Consider the following 10975-nt stretch of genomic DNA (forward strand, 5'->3'; position numbering starts at 1 on the left):
GGTGAAATCTGAAAGAGGTGTTTTAAAATAATTTTTATGACACCCATGAATATATACATCCTATAATATAAAGTATTATGGTAAATAAAAGTAATTTTCTTTGCAAACATTGTTTGAAAGCAATTTAAAATAATATGCTGAACATTAAATCAGCATGGTACATATATATGAATTTGTGTGTGTGTATATATGTATATATTTGTGTGTGTGTGTGTTTTGTATGTGTGTAATAAAACTAACAGACCAAAGAGAAAAACATATTTTCCTAACAATCTCTGGCTGCTCAACAGATTAAATCTAAGTAACTTGTTCTAACGAATAATTAAATGAGAGCAAGAGATATTGTAAATACCAATGCGTAACTGTTCTTATACAATTGTCAGAAGAGTCTCATTAAGATCTATTTTAAGATTTTATTACTTCAACTTTTAAAAATGCATGATTTAATGGAATTATATAATTGTCAAAACTATTATTATCATAGATTGTGTTTTAGATAATGAAAATCAGATTTTCATTCTTGTTTATACTTGATAAACACAATGGTATGGTTTGCTTTCCTGATGACATTTTTTTTTTCTACTTAAAATACATTTCAAAACTTAAGGGGTGTTTACATAAAATATTGGAAGTTAAAGTGGTTTTCAACCTCCAAAACGATTTCTAAAGTAGTTGCATACCATTTGCCTTGTTCTAATTAGAATGTGTATGAGATGCTCAAAGAACACAAAGAGGTTTGGTTTCCAAGATGTCTGTATCAGCTTGATATTATCACTGTTACATTGAGCAAATCCGAATCCTATGTGTGATCAAAGGAAAATTTGACATTCTGCTCAATCCAATTCTCTGAGCTACAACATTTTCCCTATTTTGGTTATATGCATCGGCTTTTGTGGTCACTCCTAGATCGTGCAACAAACGAATAAAAAATGCTTTGATTTCCTTGTAATCCTAAAACACGATCTTATTTTATTTTAAAATGTCAGATTCTGGTCATGCTCCATAGTGTTGTTTTATTTACATTGAAGGTTGTTCCCATAGTAAGCAGGCAAAGAGGAGAGAGCCGGCTTACAGCTCAGGGTACTGGCATAAACATTTATTTGCCAGGATTAATTCTGGATGATCGCGTGAGATTCAGGAAGATCTCGCTACTGTGGAAAGTGTTTCCTCTTTCGGATCAAACAAAGTTGAAACACAAAAGTGAATTGAACTGATGAATAGAGTGGATGGTTGAGTGATCTTTATATGTTGGAAAATAAGAAAGAATAACTGTTTCCACATCTTTGCAGTTGTGAATTGTGCTGCTACAAACATTCTAGTGCAGATGTCTTTTTTGTAGAATATCTTTTTTTTCCTTTGGGTAGATGCCCAGTAATGGGATTGCTGGATCAAATGATAGTTCTACTTTTAGCTCTTTGAGGTATCCAAGTGCCCATTAATACATGTGTGGATTAATAAATGTGGTATATGTATATCATGGGGTACTGGTAAAAAAAATATCACTATTATGAAAAGAGTTTCTACACTAGAAATGAAAAGAAAATGGCAAAAGATCAGTGAACTTATCCATAAAAATATCTTAAAGTTCTCAGGCTCACTAGTAGTCATGGAAATATAAATTAAAATAGTAACAGGGGATTTTAGTCTATGATATTGCAAACAAACATTTTCTGTAAAGCAGCATCTTGAAGAAGGAAAAAGCGCCATCTCATATATTGCTGGAAAGAGGGTCAATGGTTGCCATATTCCTGGAAAATAATTTGGGAGAGTGTATTAAATCGAAAATTGCCGGAGCCCCCCCATGGATATATTTTAAGTAAATTTTGCAAGAATAATTGCATGAGCACGTGAAAAGATGCGTACCAGAGACATTTAGTAGTTAATGGGTACAATGTATGTTATCTGATTGAAAGATACCCTAAACCCCTGACTTGATCACTACACAACCTATGCAGGTAACACAATTGCACAGCGAGCCTATAAATTTACATAGAAACATCCCCAGAGCTCTACAATGGGTTGTTACTAGGTCACAGTTGAGTCAACAATAAAATAGCAGACACCTGTGTGTGTGTATGTGTGGTATGTGTGTGTGTGCTGTGTGTATGTGTTGCCTATACACGCACTTGAAAAGTACAGCAAAGTCCACATCAGATTGTTAACACTGTATTTTCGGTGGGGCAGTTTCAAGAGAGTTCAGTTACATCAAACTTACTATACTTTCTAAACAGTGGTGAGGTTACAGGGCTTTTTTTTTGCAATAAAAATTAAGTTTGAGTCAATAATTTACTTTCAGCATATTTTTTACAAAAAAAGTCTATTGTAACTTTTCAGATGAAAGAGCTACATCAGAGGCATTATAAATAGAGCAAAAGGGGGTTATTTAAACTTTCCATGGATATGGATTCAGAGTGTGATTGCTGTTGAGTGAAAGGCAGGGAAGGATGTTGAGATGAATTTACTTTCTCTTTTACTTAGCTGAAGGGACAAGCAAGGCTAGGAAGTGCTTTTCGTAAGAACTAAACTTCCATGGTTTAGCATTTTTAATTGGATTTTCCTGTGGTACATTCCGGAGGGAATTCTCTCAGGCAATTAAGCAGAGAGTTGTGACTGAAACTTCAGTTTTAAGGGAAAATGCTTTCTGGAAAATACAGCAATAGGGTTTCTTCTGCACCTGCCCTTCAGCTACAGCAAATAAAAACACAAACATCATCTTTTATGTTGATCATGTGATTTTTTTTTACTATTAAAATATAGAACCTGCCCTTAAGAATACCTTGAGGCCAGGCGCGGTGGCTCACGCTTGTAATCCTAGCACTCTGGGAGGCCGAGGCGGGCGGATTGCTCAAGGTCAGGAGTTCAAAACCAGCCTGAGCGAGACCCCGTCTCTACTATAAAAATAGAAAGAAATTAATTGGCCAACTAATACATATAAATATTAAAAAAATTAGCCGGGCATGGTGGCTCGTGCCTGTAGTCCCAGCGACTCGGGAGGCTGATGCAGTAGGATTGCTTAAGCCCAGGAGTTGGAGGTTGCTGTGAGCTAGGCTGACGCCACGGCACTCACTCTAGCCTGGGCAACAAAGCGAGACTCTGTCTCAAAAAAAAAAAAAAAGAATACCTTGAAGGTCTATATAATTTTTATAAGAACTATGACCTTTGCTTTAGTAATATTCAAACAAAAATCATGACACTTAGTGAACACAATGGGATAAAAATTAATAAGTACTTTCCTAGAAAATCAATTGGTCATAGAGTTCAGAATGGATATTATGAAATACTTATTTGGCCAACGAATGGACTCAGTTTTGCCGATGCATCAGGGTTATTCTAAGATTTTTAATGGTTGATTTATTGCAACTGTTTTTTTATTATCATTATTTTGTAATAATTCTATAGCCTCAGACAAATGTCTTCCAAGGGCTGAGGAAGCTTTAAAAATTTCCTATAATTATTTGTTGGTGATTTAAGGGCTTTTATAATGAAAGAATATGAAAATATCACCAGGAAATGTTGATAGCTACAACAGAATGTTAGGTTTATTCCTTAACACCCATGTATCCCACAGGAGAAGGGTGGCCTTGACAATCGACGATCCATTTTCTCTAGGTAGAAAATGATCCTATCATTTTCTCTAGGTTTATATGTAATGATTTTTAAAAATACCTGATTCATATGTTATCTTTATTTCATGAAAATTTTCTGAGACTTCCCCCTGTTCATCAACGTAGCAGGTGCAAAAATCTCATTGGAGTAGCAGACAACGGTAGCTGCCGTGCCCCTAAATGACACGGCTTCCTTAAACAGGCAGCCTCCAGGGTTCTGCAGTTGCGAAGATATTAGTATTAAACCTGAAGCCTTAATAGCGAGCAGGGGCCCTCTTAGTGAGAATGTTGGTCCTTCCTTCTTTCCCTCCTTCCATCCCTCCTTCCTTCCCTCCCTCCCTCATTGCTTCCTTACTTCCTTCCCTTATTCTTCCTTCCTTTCTTCTTTCCTTCCTTCCTTCCTTCCTTCCTTCCTTCCTTCCTTCCTTCCTTCCTTCCTTCCTTCCTTCCTTCCTTCCTTCCTTCCTTCCTTCCTTCCTTCCTTCCTTCCTTCCTTCCTTCTCCTTCCTTTTATCCTTCTTCTAGTTGTAAACTCCCTTGCCACATAGTAATTTCAGCATACTGCCTTTAGAGGAATTAATACATATTTTACCCATCAGCACTCCAAAATCTGGGATATGAAATTAATTGATCACATAATTAAGCTCCAGAGAAAGCGAATTTCTGCTGAGACAAATACGTGTTTTCTTCATCAGATAATAAAAAAGTACATATTTTTGCATGGCTCCATTTTGGAATTAGCCGCAAGAAACTAAAAGTTCTGTATTCAGTAACACGAATTATTATAGTATTTTCAGTACAACATCTTAGAGAACATTAAAAATGTGACATTTATCCTCTTTAAAAATTACAAAAAGTCCATTTCAATAAACATTATATTTGATGGCATTGTTTCCACTGTGATACTATTCCATGGCACAGTTTACGACAGAACAAGTCAATATTTATTCTATGACAGCCATAAACACTTCAAAGAAAGTCCTTCATGTGATAAAGATACAATATGTCTAACAGTGATGCTTTTGTAATTGGAAGAGAAGAGAAGTAGGGCAATTACACCAAATGTTTGTTTGTTTCATAATAAAATTATAGGGTTACTTATACTCAAGGGAGTACATGCTTATTTCTTTCTAATCAAAGCCTGTATTTATTTATAACCTTCTTTGATATTTAAGGATATTGCTGATGGGTTTTTTCCTTGGATGTAAATTATCGATGTACATTGTGAAGCCGTCGTTACTACCCAGGGACATCTGCAAAATAAATTTTAGGAATAGAGCCTAAGTCTTTTCCAATCCTTAACTTCTTCCTCTTCCCATAGGATTGAGATCCTAGCCCTGTTTTTGGTTGCCTAAAATTTGAGAGAAATTCCCTGCAGTAGTACTTTGATAGATCCTACACAAAACTCTGCACTATACGACCCAAACATGAGATTCAGAACTTCCATGTTTTCATTGCAATCTCCTTATGAACTTGTCACATCCAGCCTGGAATAGTAGTAACTAAGTTATTCAGGGGTTTAACCTCTGATTGTCGGTTTTCTGACCCATCCCTCCTTAATCTAAAGTCCACAAAGTTCAGGTAACTCTCTTTATCATCTAGTTTAAGTTCATATTGACAAGACAATATGAACATCAAGAGATGTTTGGAAACATGATGTTTCCATCTTTGGGAGCCAGGCAGGAGAATATCCTACCTCTGCCAGAGAGACACTTCTGTAACGTTGTTGCCCTTTCATCCATAATTTTTTTAGCCTGCGCATCTACTCGGTACTCCATTTTCCGTACTTAGTTTAGAGGAACTTTATCCCCATGCTACCTGGCTGAAGTCCCGAAGTCTCAATTCTACCAGTAGGGTCTGCTTTTCATGAATTATCACCTTGTCTTTCTACCAACTGGCCCTTTTGTGGGTCGATTCTAGGCACAGAGAGGCCACCAAAAACCGTGGACACCCACTTCCAATTCTACGTGACCCCTGAAGATTTATGTCTTTCTCTGAACTTGGCGTGAATCCAGCATACCGGGGGAGCTTGTTAACCATGCAGGTCCAGGTGAATCCCTCTCCAATAATTCTCATCTGCCAAGTCTGCCGTGAAGCCAAGGAATTGTATATTTTAGAGCCTGCAAGCAATTCTAATGGAAGTAATCTATAAGCCACATCTTAGGAACAGCTGGTAGATAATGTCACCATTCTTCTCTCACACTGTAACCTTGAAAATGAACACTGACCAACATATATACAAAAAAATCACCATATTCCATTACCTGAATGACTGCCTCACTTTGTTGGAAGTTGCAATCTGTTTTTTTTTTAATATTAATAGTTAAGGTATCTCCAAGCTATGAACTGTTGCACAGTTTTTGTTTGACTGTTGCTTACATCAGAGAATTTTTGGGTACCTACCCAGCACTTCTCAGTAAAGTTGTCATACCTTCATTTCCATCACACAGGAAGAAAACCATTCCCATGTTCCAGCAGGTGGATTAAAATCAGACTGCACCAGGGACATGCCTCCTAGGAAGTGCAGGGATAATTACTGGATATCCACAGCACCCCAATAGCTCCACTGGACCCCACTGGTGACTTGTGACTCTAATTTGGAGCATAAGATGCCATGCTACCTGCTGTTTCTTTCAGAAGGTGATATGCACATGTCGGTGGAAGGAAATGAGATCATATATCAATGGTCACTTTATTAAAATGAACAGATTCTCCCCAACTTGGGACAAATGCTATTAAGTGAGGGAAAATGAGAAAACATCTCCTCCTTTACCCACAGTTTGCAGATGAAAAAGCCAGATTCAAGGGTACATCCATAATCACGTGTCCCGTCCAAGGTGAGGCAACGGCAGCAGATTTTAGGTTATGGAGCATCCGTCCCACTGGGCGGACATCACACCTGCCTCCAGGTGTGATTGACCTACAGCCGAACCCGAGTTCTGCAGGGAAATGGACCCGTCTCCTCTTCCCTCTGCCTGCTCAGTTTCAGCTGGTGCCGACATCACATCCATCTTCTTGAAGAAGTTCCACAGCAAAACACACGAGTCATATTTATCAATCTGTGGCATAAAGGCATAACCAACCATTCACTCTCGAGAGCACAGCCAGTGCGGCGGCACATAGATAAATCTTGCTGCATCACGACACATCGAGGAGGCAGGGATTGGTGTGCAAACATTCATGCATTCATGCTGCTTTGCTTGCATGCTTCCATAGACATATTTATTCCAACGGGCCCCAAAATATCAAAAGTCGAGAGAATTAAAAATTGTAGGCAAACAAATACTTCCATATTGGACATACCTATCTGACAACCAAAGGGAAGCCGAAATCACCCCTTTCTTTTTTCTCAATAATTATAAATTATTGATATTCTTTATATTGAACGTGTGATATTTGCAATTTCACCAGAATGCAAGCAATGGATTTTCCCAGGTGGCACATATAGTACCTTGACTTGTTGCTAATCATAATTTAAAATTTTGTTTCATCTCTGACACAGAGAGAAGCTAGGTTGTTACATGATATGAATTTGTTCCATTAAAGCCTGATTAAGCTGATGGAAGACTGAGGTTATATTTCCTTTTTAATAATGAGATCACTTAGCCTCTGATATTAATAATTTTTATTACTGATCTGAAGAATAACTGAATAGAACAAATGAAAAATAATTGCCAAAACGATAGAGAAAGTGACAAAACATTTATAGTATAAACAAGATGTTTGATTTGGCCAAGACTAAGGCTGTTCTATTTCAATACAACCCTGTTGTATTTCAGTTGGGATGTAGGTTCGATGGCCAAATAAAAGTATTTTAGCAAAATGACATTTTCCCATAAGCCATATTTCAAGGAGACAGTATCCTTGAATTATGTCTACACCTCTAAATTTCTAAAACCACACTCTTCTTGTTTACAGTTTAAAACAACTGCATCCATTAAGGAATTCAATAAAGTTTGTTTTAGAAACAGTTTTGTAATGTCACACACCTCTATTTTATGTCAAATACTCGTAAGCTAGTAAGTAGTCACTGCTTCTAAATAGCTCTTTTTTAAGTACCCACGTGGTTATAGTGCATTTAATAAAAAAACCTGTTAAGATACTAAAAATAGAAATGAGAAACATGGCTGTAGAGTTTTGTAGGATGATTTGGAAGTTTTCTCTCAGATGACTTAACTTCTCACTAAACATCTGAGTTTTATTTCTATTGCTATTTCAAAAATAGCAATGAAAATACCTTACATGTAGGGCCAGAGCCAGCATTATTAATCAATATAATGGAAATACAGAGTTTGTATTGGACTTTAAAAGGTGGTGATTCTGACTATTAATAAATTACATTGTCCTAGTAAATTAATCCAGATGAAAGTGTCATCTAGCTCTTCAAGGTGAATTTCTAAAGACAAAATATCTGGAATATCAAAAGGCAATGAAGTCAAATAGCTAGAGCAATCATGATTTTACTTCAAAGGGGGACTAATTTGAAATGATCTAAGGGAAACATTCTTCTAGATTATCTGAATCCAGAGGACTGTGTCCACGGCTATGAGAACCTTTGTCTAAGGGGGCAATCTTCAACTCAATCTCACGATTGCTCTCTGTTCCATCCAGACATATCAGAGCAATACTCTGATTTTTTTTCTCTCCGCACTGAGAGCAATACTCTCAATCCAATAGGCATTGATTGATCGGAGAACTATGAGAACATTCAACTACTGTAATATCTCAAAAGACCTATATGTGCTGGGGAAGTTTTGGTTAGAGGGGAACTTTGTTGAGTGTGGATGTCTATTCTGCAGTAAGAATTTGCTTTAGATCATGTGGCTGGAGTTATAGAGGCAGACATTTTTTGCACAGTGAAAGATAGTGAAAAAAACAAAAGCTTAATATTGTTGAGAGCCCCAAATGTTGTGTGTGTGTGTGAGAGAGAGAGAGACAGAGAGAGAGAGAGAGAGAAAAGGAGGGAGAGAGATTTGGATTCTTTTGAAATGTATAACCTTTCACTAACTTGACTTAATGATGAATAAAAACAATATGTCAAAATGTTATGACAAATATTACACATTATATACACATACCGTTTATTCAAAATAATGGAAATCAAAAGATTCAGACTTTCCTATTTAAAAAAAAAATAAGGCTCATTTTCTCTCCCTGGTATGAAAACTGCAGGGATTTTTTTAATTTCCACCCTAAGCCTAATTGCAATCCATTTATGGGTAGAAGTAGAATTATTTAGCAAGAGTTTCCACATCATTTAAGATTTCAGTGGTGGTGTTTGTATGTTTCCATCCATTTTTTTTTTCTTTTCTTTTCTTTTTTTTTCTTTTCTATGATCTTAGTCCGTTTGGCTGCTGCAACAAAATGCTGACTGGTTTATAAATTAGAGATGTTTGTCTTACAGTTCTGGAGGCTGGAAGTCTAAGACCCAGGCATGGCAGATTTGGTGTCCGGTGAGGACTCACTTCCTGATTCATAAAGGGCACCTTCTGCATCTTCATCTGGTGTATAGAAAGAGAGAGAAAGAAAGACACAGAGAGAAAGAGAGAAACAGAGGAAAAATAGCATTTTGGTGTCTCTTCCTCTTCTTATAAGGTCACTAACCCCAATCCTGAGGCTCCACCCTCATGACCTCGTCACATCCCAAAGTCGCCACCTCCTAACCTTAGGGGTTAGGATATCTGCATACAAATTTGGGGGGGATACAGATATTGGGACTATGTAATGTTATAAATTGTAGCCCCAGATCAGAGAGCCAGGGAAATCCCAGAGTATACAGCACAAGCCAAATTAAGGATTCAGTATCAGAGTTGGAACTGGAACCTGATCTTTTTGGGGGGTGGATACAGATATTGAGACTATGTAACTGGAACCTGATCTTCTTTTGGGGGGGTGGATACAGATATTGAGACTATGTAACTGGAACCTGATCTTTTTGGGGGGTGGATACAGATATTGAGACTATGTACCTGGAACCTGATCTTCTTTTGGGGGGGGGATACAGATATTGAGACTATGTAACTGGAACCTGATCTTTTTGGGGGGTGGATACAGATATTGAGACTATGTAATGGAACCTGATCTTCTTTTGGGGGGTGGATACAGATATTGAGACTATGTAACTGGAACCTGATCTTTTTGGGGGGTGGATACAGATATTGAGACTATGTAATGGAACCTGATCTTCTTTTGGGGGGTGGATACAGATATTGAGACTATGTAATGGAACCTGATCTTCTTTTGGGGGGTGGATACAGATATTGAGACTGTGTAATGGAACCTGATCTTCTTTTGGGGGGTGGATACAGATATTGAGACTGTGTAATGGAACCTGATCTTCTTTTGGGGGGTGGATACAGATATTGAGACTATGTAACTGGAACCTGATCTTCTTTTGGGGGGGGATACAGATATTGAGACTATGTAACTGGAACCTGATCTTTTTGGGGGGTGGATACAGATATTGAGACTATGTAATGGAACCTGATCTTCTTTTGGGGGGTGGATACAGATATTGAGACTATGTAATGGAACCTGATCTTCTTTTGGGGGGTGGATACAGATATTGAGACTGTGTAATGGAACCTGATCTTCTTTTGGGGGGTGGATACAGATATTGAGACTGTGTAATGGAACCTGATCTTCTTTTGGGGGGTGGATACAGATATTGAGACTATGTAATGGAACCTGATCTTCTTTTGGGGGGTGGATACAGATATTGAGACTATGTAATGGAACCTGATCTTCTTTTGGGGGGTGGATACAGATATTGAGACTATGTAACTGGAACCTGATCTTCTTTTGGGGGGGGATACAGATATTGAGACTATGTAACTGGAACCTGATCTTCTTTTGGGGGGGGATACAGATATTGAGACTATGTAACTGGAACCTGATCTTCTTTGGGGGGGGGATACAGATATTGAGACTATGTAATGTTATAAATTGTAGCCCCAGATCAGAGCACCAGGGAAATCCCAGAGTATACAGCATAAGTCAAATTAAGGATTCAGTATCAGAGTTGGAACTGGAACCTGATCTTTTTTTTTTTTTTTTTTTATTGGAACAGTGACACCTCTGTTTCTTTGTCTTCTTGGGCGACAAATCTTCCACTTAAGAATGAAGGTAATACAATATGTTCTTATGTGCTATGATATGCCATATTATATTATGGCAATATGTAGGCATATGTGAACATATAAATGGTGATATATATATATATTATATATATTAATATAATAGTTGGGTGATAGAAATATAACTCTTCGGTCAAAGTTACAAAGATTAATTTGAATCAAAAAATTTATGGTACTCATATAATATTCACTAGATAATATGTGCAATGTTTGAACAATTATACAGAAAAATAA

The sequence above is a fragment of the Microcebus murinus genome, chromosome X (genome assembly GCF_040939455.1).
Source record: "Microcebus murinus isolate Inina chromosome X, M.murinus_Inina_mat1.0, whole genome shotgun sequence".
NCBI classification, from domain to species: domain Eukaryota; kingdom Metazoa; phylum Chordata; class Mammalia; order Primates; family Cheirogaleidae; genus Microcebus; species Microcebus murinus.